This window comes from Gorilla gorilla, chromosome 13 (assembly GCF_029281585.2).
Source record: "Gorilla gorilla gorilla isolate KB3781 chromosome 13, NHGRI_mGorGor1-v2.1_pri, whole genome shotgun sequence".
Lineage (NCBI taxonomy): Eukaryota > Metazoa > Chordata > Mammalia > Primates > Hominidae > Gorilla > Gorilla gorilla.
Window position 1 is genome coordinate 118,060,318 of NC_073237.2, and position 18,153 is coordinate 118,078,470.

The window sequence follows — 18,153 nt, forward strand, 5'->3', positions numbered from 1 at the left end:
GCCCGCGGCGGCCCGGGCGAGGCCGGGCGCGAAGTGCCCTCGCAGGGAAGTCCTGCCTCGCCTGTCCGAGGTGGGCATTGTTTCCCGGGCCGTGCGGTGCCCGAACTGGGGACGGAAGTGGGGCCTCTGCCCCCAGGACCCATCCCCCTGCCTCGGGAGCCCCTGGGTATCAGATACAAAAGGCATTTTCGGCCGGGTTTGGCCGAGACCGGGCGCTGCCCGTGGTGAGGGGAAGGGTGAACATCTGGAGGGGAGGAGCAGGGGGCTGGGCCACTTAGGGGGCACATCTGCTCTAAGTAGGGCGCGTGCTCCGCTGGGGGCTGGCGCTAGCAGAGCGGGCAGTGCCCAGGCCCTGAGCTGGGGGCACAGCCTGAGGCTGGGGAGCCAGGGCCGTCTCCTCTCCAGCCTAGGCAGCTGCTTCTCTCCCTCCCTCACCTCTCCACTCTCAGGGGTGTCTCCTGCTTTCTGTTTCCTTCTCCTGGGCCAGCCGGGAGCAGGTGTGGAAATTCCGCGGGGAGGTGGCTGGTGGGGCAGAAGGGGAGAGGGAGGAGGAGGTGGTTCAACCTGCCAGGAGACGCTGGCCAGGGAACAGGCTTCAGCTCGCAAGGGCAAGCCATCCTGTCCTCCAGGGGGCACTGGGCGGACACAGCCTCTCAGGGCCCAGGTCCTCCTCGAGTGGTGCCAGCCACAGGCACCTTTCCACTTAGGCACAGGCATGGTGATGGATTCCAGTGCCAGTTAGAACATGTCCCTGCCCAGCCTGTGGAGGTGAAAGTACGGGCAGGCACCGAGGAGCCTTTTCAGCATTCAGCCCGAACGTCTCAGACCACTGGCATCTGCCTTCGTAGGGCTGTGTCCGTGTTGGCACTCCCTGTAGGGGAGGCGTAGGTAGCATGAAAATGTCTCTCCCCTCCCCCTTGGTTCTAGCGGGCAGAGGAGTACAAGTTACAGCCCAACTCCTGCCCAAGGTTGAGTGACTGTTTAACTGACCCCTAGCATCTTCCTGGAGAGTAACCCTCCCACCTCCCAGTAGAATGGCTAGACGTTTAATTTCCATCGTCCCAGAGCCGCGCTCTCCAGTGCATCCTCACCACTGCCTGCAGCTGGTTTCCTGCCCCAGCTGCCAAGCCCAGCCTGAGGCGGGACCCTCAGCCTTTCTCTGATGGCCCTGGTGCCCCAGGGGACCAGGCGTGCCCTGGCAGGAAGATGCAGCCAGGCCAGAGCTCAGCGCTGGGTGCAGTCACTGCGTCTTTGAAAATCTCGCTTCCCATCTTTGTTATTGTCTGGGCGGCAGGCCACCCGGTTTGCTGCCTTCCTCCCTCCGCCGGGCCCCTGCCTTCGGCTGTCTTCCCCAGGAACATGCCCTTCTCCGCGCTTTCCTTGGCGGGGGTCAGGACCCTCTGCACCCGCATGCGGGGGCTTGTGTACGTACCCCGTTTTGTGTGCATGTGGTGGTTGTCCGGGGAGCAGGAGAGACAACAGGCAGTCCGGCCTCTGAGTGTGTCTGCTCTCCCGGGAGCAGGCGGCATGCATGTCATGTTTACCTCCTTACAGCGGGAAGCCTGTACCTAGAAGCCGGCAAGTGCTGGCTGGCCACCCTAGCCAGAGGTCAGGGCATGGCCAAGATGGCCAAGATGACCTCGTGCGGGTCCTGCCCCACTTGGCCTCAGGTCAGCCTTGCCACATGCTGAAGGGGCGCAGAGTGGGGGTTGGGAGTGAAACTACAAGCCTGTTTCTGGAAACGGTAGGAAACGGTAGCGGTTGGAGCAGAATGTCACTGGCAGCGGTGTGGAATTGTCTTATTAATTTTCTATAAACAAAATCTGGCTTGGTGGCTTCTCTGGCACAGGAAGGGAGCCTAGATTTCCCATGGACAGGCAGAAAGACTGGGTTTGAAATCTCTCTACCCAGCCTTGGAGCTGAAATAGGCTTTCCCAGGACTGGGGTCTCCTGATTTGCTGCTTTGCTTAGGAACAGATTCGTCGGCTGCTGCTGGGATGGATGGGCAGAAATTTCTCTGGGGCTGTCCCTGGAGTCATCCTATTTGGAGTTCAGTGAGGAAAAACAACTATGGTGACCCCGCCCGCCCCCCAGCTCATGGCCAAACCTGGATGAGTGAAGCGGTGCCTCTCCCTGCTCTGATGTGGTGTGGTTGTGATGTTGAAGGCTGGGAGGGCAGGATGGGCTGTCTTTGGCTTGGCTTAGCAGCAAGGAAGGGTTGTGTCCTGGCTCCATGGGACCCCCACTGGCTGCCATGCCTCTGGCTGGGGAGAGGGTAAGTGCCAAGACGCTAGCCTCAGTGAGTGGGTGGGACACGAGTGGGAAGGACGGTGGGGGCTTCTAGGGTGTCGAGCGGGAGCCCTGGTCCCCATGGCCTTCCCGTGTAGATGAGCGGCACAGGGCACTCTGGGGCGGCCACTTGAGTTCTGACTTTGGATGAATCTATCTGGTTTATATGGCTGCTGAAGAGGCTTTGTTGAATGCTGTCTGCGTGCTCCGCAAGCTGCTGTGTTGGGGAGGTGGTTTTTTTGCGCTGGAATTCTCTCATCTGGAGGTTGGAAACCAGTTGGTTCTGTGCTGGGATTTTTTTGGCTCCCTGGAAAAGGAGTCGGTTTCGGGGGTGGGGATGCCGAACCTGGCTGGTTGGGATTGAGGGTTGCTATCTGGTTGTGAGGCTGGGGTCAGGCCAGGCAGTGCTTGGTTGGCACAGCTGGGCTCTGGGGGCTGGGGGTGTAGGACAGGCTTGAGCCTTCGGACTTATTCTTCTGAAACGGCCTCAGGGGAGGTTGCCAGCTGGTCTCCACAGTCTCTGGGTCCCTCAGACACTCATTTCTTCTTCAGAGGCTTTGGCAATAAGCACCAAGGACAGGTGATCATTTCTCCTGGGTAACAGAAATACATGCTGCTTGGAGCGCTTTCCAGGTGAAAGGTGTGCCGGCAAAAGCATTTTCATTTTGCACACTGGAAATGCTGCTGCTTCATTTACGGGGCTGTTTTAATGTTGGTAAAAGTGATATAGAGGATGTGGTTCTGTCAGCCCAGAGGATAATTTCCAAGTCATTCATTTATTTATTAATGTTACTGAGGAGCTAGGAGGGTCAGTTGGCAATATTATGCTTTCCTCATTCCTTCTCTCTCCTGATGCTGTTTCTGGGTGACTCTAGCCCTCCACACCTGCTGGGAATATGCTTCCTTTGGCATGCTACCTGTCTAAACTTACGACAGTAGTTACTCTAAAGTGTCTGTACCCCCATCAAGCTCTTCCCAGTCATCCTGGTGCAGAGCTTAGCTCATAAATGCAGGCAGCTCTGGGGCAGGTAGGCAAGGCTGCTATGTGTGGAGTTAGGGATCGATTCCCCCTTCCGGAGTATGTGTGTGCTGGCTGGCGTTCCCACACCTGAAAGTTACTAATGGTGGAATTCCAAGTGATAAGGGACTAGGGAAGGAGATACAGTACTTGGATGTTGGGGATGGCAGCTTCCAGGGACCCTCACCTGGACCTGGGTAGGCAGGAATCAATTCTGCCCCTTGTGGTGAGACAGTCCCTGGAGGAGGGAGAGTGAGGAAGGTTGATGAGGAACAGGGGAAATGGAAGTTAGGGTCTATTTTCCTGCTTTAGTTGCTGACGGTAAGTGCAGGCAGGACTGGGCACCCAAGTCTGGTGTTTCTTGCCCTTGTTCCCTCCCCTACTATAGACAGGGAGGGCCTGGTCCTTTTTTTGGGGACTAGTCTGTCTAGTGTGGTGATGTCAAGATGATAGTGCAGTTTAGACAATTGCCAGGAGTAATGGGATGTATGTGATCTTTGGATTCGAAGCCAGGCATTCCTGGGGCAAGTCACGTAACCTTTTGCAGCCTCAGTTTGCTCATCTGCAGAATGGGCATCATGATAATCGTGTTGTTGAAGACATTAACATTAATACATTTAGCACACTTTTCATAGAAATTATCTGGTTCAGTGCTGTTTCCTTAGCATTTAACACTGGGTCTTGCACATTTCTTAAATGTTTCTAAAATTTAATTAAATAATGTGTGAAAGAGGTTAGATTAATATGTCATAGGTTTTCAGTTAATATTGGTAGGGTTAAGTCACCTCGTCTTGGTAAGCCTCAGTTTTCTCATCCACAGTGTGGAAATAATAAGCAATCATGTGGCCTCATCCTGCGGTTCAAGAGATAATAGATGTTGCTGTGCCTGGTAAGGTGATTCGAGCTTAAGATGGGTCATTATTGCCTTAAACTTAAGAAACAGCCATTATTACCTAGAGCACAGGATGTTTTCCTAGGGATTCCTGCTTACACCTGGGAAAGCAAAGCTCTCATGTGTGTTTTAATAATCAGTTTTAAAAGTTCATTGTTCCATCTTCTGTTTGGGTCATACTTGTTTTTAATCATTTAGGCATTTAGGTTATGTCTAGGTTTTCTTTATTAAAAATGACACTGGGATTTAAATCCTTGAATATTTATCTTTGCCTAAATTTCTGATTTTTCCCAAAGGATAAAGTCTTAGAAACAGAATTACTAGGTCTAAAAATATGAAGAGTTTGAGGTTTTTCTTAGAAAAATGTCACCCACCAAAATCCTGTAATAATTCATACCCCTCCCCAGTGATTTTTGAGAGTGCTTACCTGTTTCCTCACACCCTTCAAAACATTGGATGTCATCATTAAAACAGTCTTTATCATTTGGATAGGCAGAAAAAGGGCATTTTTTTGTTATTTGCATTCATTTGCTTGTTGGTGATCGAATAGTGCTTTCCTGAGTTTCATGGCCAGTGGTGGTGCTTCTTTTGAGACTTGTCTATTCCTGTCCTTTGCCTGAGTGTTCTGGCAAGCCTCTTGCAGGATTCTTGGTTGCCCTGTTTGGTCTTCCTGAGCTCTGAGAGGTCCCATGTAGGTGGATCCTACACGTTAAATGAGCCTCTGCCTTCCAAGAGGTATGACAAGGAATTCATTAATTACCTGTAAGGAAGGCTCACCTGGCTGTCCCCTCCTCCTCCCCCTCCCTTCTTCTTTCCTCCTCTCCTCCCATCCTCTCCTCTCCATAAGGAAATCAGGTTTAATTCCTAATCCTATCATTCATAAGGAGGCCCTGTATTTACACAGCACTTTAAGAGGTCTTCTGCCCTGTAGGGTAGGTAGGCAGTGAAAGGGCTGCTCTATGGCCAGGAAAACTGAGGCACACAGTCAAAGGCATGGAGGTGGGGCCTATGCAGAAGCCAGGCATTGGAACTAGATCCCCTCTCGACTGCAGCATTGTACTTGAGCCCCATGGGCACCTTTGGGGGCAGGGCTGACCGGCCCAGGAGCACGTGATTCTGAGTCTCATCTCTAGAGAGGAAGGGGAAAGCCACAGAATACGACCTGGACGTATAGAAGAATCAATTTATTTTTTGCTTTCTCATTTTTATTACCCTCCTTTTAGATCTGGAGCTCCCTTGTGTACCTTCCCAAGATCCGAGCTGGGCAATATTTTTAGGAACGGTGGAAATTAGCTAATGAGAATGGGATCAGCAAGGCTGGGGTTTCAAAGGCTGGAGAAGCCTTTCTTTGCACAAGCATATGTGTGTCTGTGTACGTCTTTTGTATGTGTTGCAAGTGTGCACCTGTCCTCATGAAGGTGTGTGTACATTATATGTTAATGTCCTTATACATGTCTGTGCATTTAATTGAGTTAATACAGGTGAAGTATTTGGAACAGTGCCTGGTACATCATATGGGGTGAGACTGTATAAAGTTGCTGTTTTGGGAGGCCAAATACAGGCAATTGCATATGATTCAATCTATGTGTTCAGGATAAGTGTTGGCTACTATTGTTATTATCGTGTGTTTTCTTCTTGGGTATGCATCTGCCAGTTGTTTGTACATGTCTGTGTACGTATACCCTGTTGTGCCCATGTGTATAGTGTGTTCTGTGAGCACTCACGTGCATACTTGTGTGTATGTGTGCACTTTCTGTCTGGGTGCATGGACACTGAGCTGGCTGGTGTGTGAATAAGCTCCCCAACTTCTTGGGGAGAACTTCCCAGAGAGCAACTCTTTGCCTCCCCTCTCACCTTCGGTTACCAGGCAAAGCCCAGGCCCAGGTGCCAGGCCTGAGGGGTGCCATGGGACTGCTTCCATTCTCCTCCAGGTAGCCCTGCCTATTTCCAGGCCCCATATTAGAATATGCAAATCGACTCTTTAATGGAATTCCTTTGCAAAATATTACTTGAACCAGTAAGTTAATTACCAGGCTCTAATTAATGGCTGTTTTAGAAGGCCACAGAACAAAACTGGAGGAGATCATAGGAGACCAAAAAGGCAAGAGGGAAAAGCATCCAGCTCCCCCAGTCGGCTTGGTGACTCCTTCCAGGGTGGCAGGGTGTGCTTAGCTTCTCTCTGCTCTGAGCTGCCAGTCCGCTCCCTTGTGGTGATTGGCTGTAGGTGAGTGAATGCTCCCCTTGCACAAAGAACCTCTGGTGGTTCTAGTCTCTTGGCCATCAGTGCATCCATCTGCGAGGTGTGTCCAGGGCAGCATCTGCCTGGGGATGGGGTGAGAATGTGTGGATAGCAAGCCTGGGCTGAGGCGGGGCTGCACCAACCTCAGAGCAGCCGGGTGACATGCCCAAGGCCTGGGCTGTGGGAGGGACAGTCACTGGCCACTCTGTTTTCCCACCCCTCCAGGGGCCTGTGGGCTATCACTGCAGGGAAGCCGCCCCCCAGTCAGAGCCTGGGAGCCTGAGGCAGCTTCTCACAGCCAACTCTCCACCAAGGGCCCAACTCCCTCCCCTCCACTTCTCTCTGAGTTCACGGTGGAGTCACCTGTGGCCCATGTGTGACGTGAGAGCTTGCTTGCACACCCCTTCCTTGGGCTCTTGGTCAGGCCCTGCCTCTCTGTGACTATGGGCAAGCCGTGGTTCCTCTCTGCCCCTCCTTCCACTCATCCATCAAGAGGAGTGATTGTACCTGCCCACCTACCTCAAAGGGCTGGCTGGAAACTCGCAGGAGATTATAGTGATGGAAATGATAGAGGAGTTTCCCCTCCCAGCTGGGGCATGCCTGTGTTACCATCCCCTCCTGAGATAGAGGTCGTCTGTGTCCTCTGTGAGCATGTGGCTGTCCTCCCTTGTGTATACAGGCCATGCCACCTGCCACCTGGGCATGCACACATGCACGTCCTTGTGGAAGCCACCAGCGTGCAGCAGATATCCCCTCTGGGCCACAGGGGCAATGGGGTGAAAACCTACGGGAGGGAGAGGGAAACAGGGTCCATCCCCACCCACAAAGGTTCCTGGCACCCTGCCTGAGAATTGGGGGAGGGGTAAGAAGTGATCCCAAGGCTGGAGGTCAGGCCGCATCTTGAGGGTAGCCCAAGGAATAAGACCTCCCTTCCTCCCCTCCCTGTGTTGGCTTAGGAGGCCTGCGTTCTGCAGACCCCTAGGGTTATCCCCTTGTAGACCTCAGCTGATGACAGTGCCTTGGCGGTGGGCTGCTTGGAGGCACTAACAGAGCACTTTGCGCCCTGTGCCAGAGGCATTTAGAGTTGGCCTGTGAATAACTGAATGTGCTTAAATTTTTTAAGAGGGATGGACTGGTGGGCAGCCTGAGACTGTACTTTTTAGAGGTTCTGCAAAAGGCAGCCTGAGTAGGTTTTTGCCACCTCCACCCTTCTGCCATCCCCCTCAGTTTTCCCGTCTCTCAGGTGGGGCTAGTGGTACATTACTGCATCAGATGCTCTGCCGAGTGAGTTATTCCTTAGCACAATGAGATCCCACCTCCACTTTTCAGTGGGCAGCCCCCATGGGGACCAGAGCAGCCCTTCTCCCTGCTGTCCCAGGTAACCATCACCTCCTGCCTGTTGCCCTGACTTTTCTGGAACAAGCAGGGCCCTTGTTTTCAGGCTGGGCCTGATTGTAAAAGAGTACACTGGGGAGAGATAGAGATGGCACCAGGGTAGCATGGGCCCTAATTTGATGCGACGTTGTCATGGGGAGTTTTCATACCAAGGGCAGTGAATTAGTGTAGTGTCTCCCTGTGCCCAATGACTAAGGGGAAGTTAATTTCATGCTCTGCCTTTTTGACATTCATAATCAGAACGTTGTATTGCAGCTGCAGATTGTTAGCAGGTGAAGGATGTGTGAGCCTCAACAATTACTGTTTCTGGCTTGGGAGGAGATTGATTAATAGATTGTTCCCAGCCCCACCCCCTCTGCTTCTTAGTCCCGTTTGTGCTTTCTTTCCCTCTTTCCAACTTCCCCACATTTCGTCAGGAAACTAAGTGGCTATGACTAAATCCCTACTCTTGTACTAGAAACCCAGGGCAGAGGAGGACCTGTATGAGGAGGAATCACCTAGGACACCTGATAAAATGCAGATTCTTGGACTCCACCCCAGACCTTCTGAATTATACTCTCTGGGTGGGGTGGTCTTGCTTCCCCAAAGTTTGCTCCTTTTGCAGAGGGGCAGGCATTGTGCCCCAGCTGTGTGCTGGTGACTTGCCTAAGCACTTCCTGTGCTGTATTCTTACTGATTTCTCATAGCAAGAGGGCTTTTTGTTTCCCATTTCACAGGTGTAGAAACTGAAACCCGATGTGTGAGTGGCCCAAAGTCACACACTGGAGGAAACCCCGTAACCAGGCAAGTCCATTCCCTGGTTGATGTCAAGATCCCACCAGTAGCATGTCATGTCCTTTCTCATTAGGGCTGTGATGCCTTTTGAAATAAACCCTCTCCCTCCTCAGAGGAGTAGCAGTAGCCCCCTTCTGTGCTTGCACTAGGCTCCCATTGTGAAAAGCTCCTGCACACCAGTGCCCTGGGTCTCCTGAGGGTGCTTGGAACAGTCAGGGCATTCATGACTGATCTGCATTTTGCAGCTGTGGTGGGTGAGGCTCAGAGAGGTGAAGGGGCAGAGGCAAGGGGAGCTGGAACTTGTCTCCTAACTCCAGGTCCAGTGCTCAGCCCACCTGTGCCACCAAGGCCTGCTCTTCTCACTGACTTCCTGGTTGCAGGTGGGGAAACTGAGGTTCAGGGAAGTGTACCCATTTACTTAGGATTGAGCGAGCAGCAGTAATGCAATTCAAGGTCCGCCAAGTCAAATTCCGCAGGACAGGACTAGTCAGCATTTTAGGAGTGGATCTTGTACCCTTGGCTCCCGCCTGAGAATGGAAGTCTTCCAGACCCCTTGGAAGGTCTCGGCTCAGGGAAGAGAATGACTGTCTTTGGAGAGACTAGGCCAGGTGGGGTGGGCTGCACTCCCAACTAAGGAGGCCAGGCACCTGCTAGGGTAGTGGGAGGTGATGGGGGATCTGCGCCTGTGAGGTGGGCAGCTGGAATCTGAACCTAGGGCTGCCTTACTCTAAAACCCCGTCCCCCACACCGCCAGTTGCCGTGGAGGTTAATAGCAGGCGTTTCTGAGTCAGTCTCCCAGAGCTGGTCCAAGGCCCAGCTCCACCAACTGCTTCCCTCTGAGCTTCAGATTCTCTATTTCAGTAAAGCAAAAACAAAAACAGAAACTAGTGTCTCGGGGCCCAGGATTCCTGGCACAGGGCTGGCCCAGTCTTTCCTGGGCTTTGGTTTACTGCATTCAGGTCATGAAGCCCCTGGAGCTGCTGGAGAATGGAGCCATCGTAGCGGGGCGGGGCGGAGATGCCTTTCATCCTGCTCTGTTCATGGCAAGCTGCTTCTGATGCTGTGATAGCCCCACCCACTGCCCCACCCACTGCCCGTGAGTGGCCACTCAAGAAGGGCCAGGCTCTGTGCCTGGTGCTTTCTCGTGCATTTGCTCAGCTCATTCTTACTATAGCCCTTTGAAGGATAGGTGCTATTACTGTCCCCATTTTACAGAGAAGAAAATTGAGTCACAGAGAGACTGAGCAGCTTGTTGAAGTCCTACAGCTCATAAGTGGCAGAGCTGGGTTTCAAACCCAGGTGGTTGGCTTTATTATGTAAGGCCCCCGTCAAGCACCGTTCTACATAGCCTGTGCTCATGTGCTGTTTCACATTACGTGTTCTGTCAGTGATCACATTGATAAACCACCTGGTCACTTAAGAAGCACCCGTGTGGCAGGCATTATGCATGGTATGTGCATCATCTCTGATTTTCTTGACTACCCTCATTTTATCCTTCCCCCATTTTACAGGTGAGGAAACTGGCCTCAGAGTGTAAAAACACATAGCCAGGATTAGCCTCAGGTTGCCTTTAGAATCTAGATCTCTTTGTATCCATAGCCAGGGCCCTCTCTAGTATATTAGCTGACATGGCTGGGCACATCCTATGCGCCAGGCCCTGCTTCACTGAGCTGAACTCACTTCACCCTCACAGCAGCCCGTGAGATATATACTGTTGCAGTCCCTGGTTCACAGCCAAGGAAGTGTGAGTTGCATGGCCAGAAATGGCAGAGCTGGGATTAAACCCAAGCCGTCTGGCTCCCACATCAGTGTTTTTAACCACCCCACAGTACTGCCCTCTCCCTATCTTACAGGTGAGGAATTTGAGGTTCCAAGAGGTAAAAGTCACTTGCCCTGAGTCGGACAGCAGGTGAGTGGCATAGACAGGATTTGCATCCAGGTCTTTCTAGAATGTTCTTCTGTCTCCCAGGTTAGAGAATGTGGCTGCTGCCAGGCGGTTTGGAAGTATGTCCCAAGGGCACCAGGGGCTCTGCTGGGGGCTGCTGTGGGTGCCCAAGTCCTGAGGTGGTAGGGGTGGCAGTGGAGGCAGGCCATAAAATGGAGTCATCAGGATGTGAGGGCAGGCTCGGCTCAGTGACTGCCCCTCCTATTTGCAACTTATCACTTATTCTCGAGCGTCTTTTTCTGTGGCTCACCCAGGGTTCTGGGCTCCCATACCTCTTTTCATCTGGGCAGAGCTGATGAGCTGTGGCTGCGTTTGGATCTGTTGACTTATAATGCCGGGTGAGGTGGGGCAGGTACAAGAAGGGATTGTGGCTAGGCTAAGTGGCCTTCCATAACACTTCCCTTCCTCCAAGGTCAGAACATAGAGGTGACTTTCATCACTACGCAGGAGGGTGAAGGAAAACAGGGTGATGATGATGGTGGCCAGGGACTCCCCCACCAGCCTCTGCTCAGGATCTGTGGGAAGATGGGTGAAGCTGGCGCTGAAACCCCCAGCCACCCCAGGCAGTACTACAGCAGACTCACCAAGGGAGTTGCCTATTGTGCTGCAGGCCACACTGCCCTGGTGTCACCGCCTTCTGTGGACTGGATGTGACGTAGAGAAGTGGTAGTGCCAGGGCCAGATGTTCTGCCCGGAGCCCATCCAGCCTGGCTGAGGTGGTCTTGCTCAGTTGCCCTAGGATCATAAAGTCCACGAATTTGATGGTTGTTTATGAGGATAGTGAAAACCTACTCCAGAGAGTTTCAGAATTAAGGAAAAATGGAGCTGGCAGAGAACTTAGTCTTAGAGTCTGTACAAGCCAGGGGTGCACTTGAAAGGCCTTGTTGTCTTTCGTACCTCTGCTGCTTATTGTTCAGAGCACCCATAGGAGTGTTTTCCCGAACTGGGTTCCATGGAACACATTCTTAGAGATGTTAATGGGCGTTTGCAATGAGAGAATTCCATAGTCGAAACAGGACTGGGGAGCAGTCTGTCCAGAGTTTCTCAAACTCAGTTCCAGAGGTTCTTGGAGGTGAGACTTGATGTTTTACTCCAGTGGGGTGATTGTGTGCTCAAATACATTTTGCATCCTCAAATTTTGCTTCCTCATTCTTGGGAAATCATTTGTGACCCAGGAGATGAAAGGCCCTGAGAGGTCCTGCAATAAAGAAGTCAGTTTTGCTTTGTTTAATCCAGGGTTTCCTGTCCCCCAACCCCAGGAGCAGCTGTTAACATCTGTGGAGCAGTTGTATTTTGCAGAACATTATTTGGTAAACATTCTTTTGAGGTGTTATGTCTCCTCAGAAGCATGTTTTGGAGGAAACTCTGGAAGTGTTCCCTGCCGTTAGTACCTGCAGGAGTAAGCCTTGAATGATGGCATTGCTGGCTCAGCAACAGGTAGTGGGTCATATGTATTTGGAAAAAGTCATCCTAGGTCCTCAATATCATTCCTCAAAGCAGCTACCAGCTCTCCTGTGTGTGGGATGGGGCCTGGCTCTGGTCAGAGAGCCCTCTGTGGGGAGGTGGTTTGTCTGGGACCAGCCTAGGCCTAGGGTGTAGGGGTTTATTCCCCTTTTTGCAGGCTGGGTGGCTTCTGGGTACCTGGCAGCTTGCGTTCTGGGCCTCCCCATCCCCCTCTAGACTCCCTCTGCAGAAGGCAGTGGTCGGGCAGAGGCTGCCCACAGATTTGCATAATTGCACCATCTCCTGAATAATTAATAAAGCTCTGTCCTTGCTGGGAGCAAAGTCTGCACCGTTATGGATGGATTTGCCATGGATAGGTTTGCCGGAGCTCTTCCAGGGGAGCCGATGGTTCCCGGACTCCTCTGCCTTTCCTGGCGTGGAGCCCCCAGAGAGAGGAGAGGGCACTGGGTTGGGGGCTGGCTCTGGTGTGTCCACATGGCTCCCATAGCATGATAAAGGGCAGGTGAGGGGTAGTGTGTGCTTTCTTCCAGGATCCACACATGGGTTTTCTAGCACACAGATGGTTTAGGATTCTTGTTCTTCTTGCTTTCTGTGGTCCCGCTAACCCTTTTTCTCTGAGGTGTGATCAGCTGTTGTGGGGCTTAGCCCTCTTTTCTGGCAGCCCAAAGGGAGCAATGCTTATGCAGCGGGTAAGAGCAATGAGGGCCAGTTTTCAGACAAGTAGGGGAGGGGGAGGTATTTCTGCTTGGGGCCCTTCTTCAATCCCTCCCAGTTTCTGGGCTTGTTAAAGTCGGAGGTAGCCTGGGAGTGATTCCTATTTGAGATTTCTAAATCCCTTTTGATGGTGTTTCACTGACATGGATTTTCCCTCTGACGCATGGCATTGTCTCCCTTTCATGCTAGAAAGGAGAGTAAGGGGTGGGCCTGCCCCCGACATGTGGTTGATGTTGGGGAAAGTCCTAGAGTCTCGCCACGCCATGAGTACTCTTGAAAGGCCTTGCTCCAAACCTTCTGTAGGAGTATTTCTTAAATGGGTTCTACTGAACATATTCTTACAGATGTTAATGGGTACTTGGGATGAGGGAATTCCACAGTCCAAACAGGTCAGGGCGGCGTCCAGTGAACCAAGTCAGTCAGTTTCTTTGATGCATGGCTCCTTAGAGGCTTTAATGTGCCAGCGTGTGTCTGAGCCCCGGGAGGGGGTACAGGATGCTCTGCTTCCCATCCACACCGGCACTCCAGAGTGTTGGCACATCTCCAGCAATGGGGAGCTCTTTCCACCTGGAGCGGCCCCTGCCCTTGGAGGACAGTGCCAACTCTTGTAAACTTCCCCCTTTGTGGAGCTTCCCCAGGCAGCATTTATGTGGCACCCTGTCATTCCCCACATGGCCCTCACACCAGCTAGGAAGGTGGCAGGGCAGGGATTATTCCATTTTATAGATAAGGTAACTGAGGCCCAGAGCGGGTAATTGTCTCACCCAGGGGCACACAGAGTTGATATTTAAACCCACGTCTGCCAGCTGGGCCTTCAGCTCTTTCCTCTTGGCCACCAAGAAACCATTTGCTCCCTGGATAGATGTCAGTGTGTTGGCTGGGGTGGGGCCTTAGGACCTGTTGCTCTGACAGCGCCCTTCCCAGCTTGCTTAGAGTGTCTAGGGGGTGGAGGCAGGAGTGAGTGAAAGCCTTCCTTCAGGGTTTCCAAGCTGTGGGGCCTGGCTTTGGAGCCATTTGTAGACAGGGGCCTAAAACCGCCAGATGCCTGCTTATCACACCATTCCCGACTCTCACCCTTTTCCTTCTCCTGCCCTCTTGTTGTAGGGTGGGGATATTTGAGGTGCCCCGGAAACTGGGTATGCACTCGACTTTGGCCAGTAGTGGTGGTGCAGGGGTGAAGGAGCAGGGCAGGGGGGTCCGGCTGGCTTGTCTTTCTCCAGGCCTTCCTGAGAGTTACTGGACAAGCCTGGTGGATGGCCAGGGGAGCCTGGGGTGAATTTATTCACAGCAGCTGGGCTTAGAGGCTGCACCGGGGCTGAGATGTGACTTCAGGACTCGGGCCAACTGTTTTATATCTCAGAAATCTTGGGTTATACCATACACCATGAAAGGTACTGCATTGCCACACCTGACACTTCCATTCTGGTCCCAAAGCAAGCCACACGGGGGCTCTCTGATGAACAGAATCCTGCTCTGCTGACACATGGACCCAGATCCAGATCCGACGCCCTGACTTCCTCCATGATCTGAGACAAGTCACCTAATCTCTGAACCTCTGTCTCCTCATTTTTAAATGGGCACCATGATCGTGGTGCTTACCTCCCAGGGTTTTGAGGTCTACATGGGATCATGTTACATGGTAATTTGATCATATTCTGTCATCACACACATGTACTCACATTCTCACACACCATGCTTTTGCTGTTTTGTTTGAGATCCCACAACCTGCCAGCACATCCAACCCAGTCTTCCCAGGGTCCACCTCATCATATAGCAAGAGACGGCCCAAGACAGACATGAAGTGATGTTTGTGCTGACATTTCTCCCACTTAGAAAATCAATATTCTGTGGTCTGCCTAATTGCTCTGTTGCTGCTAAATGAGTCATTATGGAGGGAAAATAGCAAATGCATTGTGAGATTAATGGGAGAAAATAGTTGGCAAATGACTTTGGTTTGCTTCCGAAACTCTGAGAAGGTGTTACTACGTGAAATCTGTAGAGCCATGCAAGGCCGAGTCCTGAGCAGCAGGGAGACAGGCAGGCAGCTATTGGCACTGTGAGCCTCCCTTTTAGGGCGGGGCACTGATTCAAATATTATAGAGGCTGGACTCAGGAGTTACTGAGTGATGAAGTCAGGAGCCAACAATGGGACAGGCGCTCTGACAGCCTGGTCTCAAAGGAGAGGATACTCTTCAGTTAGAGCCAGTTACGTGCCAGGCATGGTGCTAAGCTGAAGGATGCAATGGTGAGCAAAACCAGCCCCAGCTCCTCCCCTAGTGGAGGGCACAGGCTGAAGTGCAATTGTCCTACAGGTGACTGTGTAATTGCCATTAAGGCATGTGTCCTGAAGGCAGTGAGAGCCCAGATCTGAAGGGTTTCATCTGGTGGGGGTGGTGGCGAAGGCCTCCCCGATGACAAAAGGAGTAAGCTGAGCTCTCAGGGAAGAACCTTTTGGGCAGTGGGAGAACTCATGCAGTCCTGGTGGGTCTTATAGGAGGGGCTGCCAGGGGACTTGTATGGCCTTAACCCTCCAGCCATCCTAAGAAATGGATATTTCTCGTTTCACAAGCGAGGAAACCAGGACTGAAGGTGGTTAAGAGACTTGCCAGAGGTCATAGAACCCTTAAATGGCAGAGTCCAGATTTGAACATGGGGAACCCATGCCACGGGGCATGCCCCGCTGCTCCAGGGAGCTGGCCTTGGCACTTGCTGCCCTGAGGGTGTCTCTTTAGCTAGGGTTAAGGACCTTGCTCCTGCAGGGCAGGGGGCTTCATGGTGGTTGCCTGAGAGTCTTTAGAGAGAGGGTTATAGGACTCTAGAAAGGGGGAACCCTCAACAGCCACAGCCAGGCCTCTTTGCTTTCTTGGGTCTTTGCTTCCTTTTAATGACAGCGTGACTTGGGTAGTTTTCTTTTTCTTTTTCTTTCTTTTTTTTTGAGACAGAGTCTTTCTCGGTAGCCCAGGCTGGAGTGGAGTGCAGTGGCAGGATCTCGGCTCACTGCAAGCTCCGCCTCCCGGGTTCACACCATTCTTCTGCCTCAGCCTCCCGAGTAGCTGGGACTACAGGCACCTGCCACCACACCCGGCTAATTTTTTTTGTATTTTTAGTACAGACAGGGTTTCACTGTGTTCGCCAGGATGGTGTCGATCTCCTGACCTCGTGATCTGCCTGCCTCAGCCTCCCAAAGTGCTGGGATTACAGGCCTGAGCCACTGCACCCGGCCATGACTTGGGTAGTTTTCTGATGATCAAAATGCCAGGTCAACTAATGACTCCTCTTTCAAAAGGCTCTGTAAATAACACACTTCTCTCTCCATGAAATGGGTCGGTTTATTCCCTGCCTCTAATCCCAGCTGGACTGTCATCAGGTAGGGCCTATCAGTTGTCTGCAGAGGTGGGTGGAGGTATGGTCACCTGAAGATGCTTCTAAGGAAGGTGCTTGTGAGTTCTTGTAAACTTCCCAAGGTTTCAGGAGTGGCAGCAGCAGATAAGGAGAGTCCAGGCATTTCCTGTGGGCATTATGAAGGAGCACCAGAGGCATCCCACTTTGTCTTGGTGTCTGGTTGTAGCTGAGCATCATAGTGCCATGAGAACCTGGTAAAAAGATTCCGGAGCCCCACCCTGGGAGGGTCAGGGTCACAGGTCTAAGGGAGGCTCTGGAATCTGTATTCCTGACAAACCCCAGGTGATTCTGAGACCCACTCAAGTGTTGAGATCCTCAGTTAGCAGCTCTGGATTCTTCCCTCTCTGAGAGGGTCACAGGCCTCCAAGGGATGGTGGTAGTGGGGTATACTTTTATCTTCCTGGGCTGGATGTAACAGTGCCTGCTGCCAGCTCGGGAAGCCAGGTCACACTGTGCCCATAGGGCCGCTTGTAAGGCAGAGCCTGGTGCTCAGCTGAACCCCAGGTGAGGCAGGAACTTGGCCTGGGATGCTTTGCTACTGCTATTGGCTGGAAACTGAGTTTCATCCCAAACTCAGGTCTGATTGGCTGTGCCCTGTCCCTTGCGAAATATAAACTGCAGCCCTTCCTGGCAAGAGGCTAAGTGTTTATGTGGGCTGGTTGCAGAGCCCAGCTCTTTGTCCTGCTCAGGTTCCATTTCCAAAATAATTCTGCTTAGTTCTTCACATAAACAGCAGGGCCCTTAGGGACTGGCCCTGAGAGTATAGAGGGGATCCATCCCCGTCCCAGCACCCCAGTGTGCTGCCAGGAGACACCAGTGGGCATCCTGGGGTTGGTACCCAGTGTTCTGCTTTCTGCTCTTGCTCCTGCCTCCTCGGAGGCCAGGAGCCACATGCCTGAGGCCCAGGAATGTGATGGGGAAACAAGTTTCCCAGGTTCGCCAAAGACCAAGATGGGAGCCATTGGGCCAAGGTAGGCGTGGTAATTCAGTGCCACACGTTTCCCATGGTCAACCCTGCAGTCACTCTTCCCGCTAAGTCAAAATGTCCACTTTGCTGTTGTCAGGTTATTTGGTGAATTTCTGTAGCCTCTAATGATGAGTAGTGAGTGGGAACTCTGTCTCCTTTGCTCCTAGCATCTACCAGGAAGACTGTTTCAGCGAAGGCAAGTCTCATATGGAGCTGGGCCTTGTGCACGCATGTGTCATAGCAAGCACTCATGAAGATGGGCCAGGGTCTCTTGTGAGCCTGGGGCAGCCCCGGGGGAATCTTGCCCTCAGAGAAGCACTTTTCACCATAGATTCACCCCTAGGTGATGCTATGCAGTCCTCATGGTAGGAATTACCAACTTCCACATTGGCTCAGGGGCCAGGATCTTCTAAGTGGTGGGACTTCGGGTCAAGCAGAATTCTGGACTCTGAGTGGCTTCCTAAGAGTTGGCCTGCTGCGTAGCCTGAATCTCAGGGCAGGTACAGACAGGATGGCGGTGCCCACAAGCCCTTTTTATCCAGCTAGCTAAAAGCCACTCATTGTACTAGCAGAAGCACGTTTCTACACATGAGAGGAAACACTGCATCCTTTTCGGTGCAGTTTTACAGAAAACTATTTAACACGCTTGCTGTAGCTACCCCTGGCACGTGGATCCTGAGAATCCGCCCCTGGGCAGATTCACTCGGGTCACACACGTGTTTATCCCACGGTGTGTAATTGACCTTAGTATGTGTGCATATGGACAGCATACCACTTAGCAGTGCCCTGGGCATCCTGACCTGCCCCTCCTGGCATGTTTACTCCTCCCTACCCATAGTTCTGGCTGCCGTGCCTCACCCTGCCGTGTGGCAACCACATGCCGGGCACTGAGAGGAGGCCCGGGTGAGAGTCCGGTCAGGGTCCTGCCTTCCTGGGAGCATTCTCCTTTGAGCACCACCTCCCTCTTCTTTCTCTCTTCCCCTCCCCCTCCAGTCCTGGACTTCCTGCTGTTCCTGGTCCAGGGGGAGGGCAGGTACCACACAGTGATGGGTGT

General features: G+C 52.4%; 1 protein-coding gene across 11 annotated transcripts in view; it reads left to right on the forward strand.

The window, feature by feature from the left end:
- The window catches only part of DAB2IP (DAB2 interacting protein), a 218,262-nt gene that overhangs the window by 132,699 nt on the left and 67,410 nt on the right, over window positions 1–18,153 (forward strand). The window lies entirely within an intron of this gene.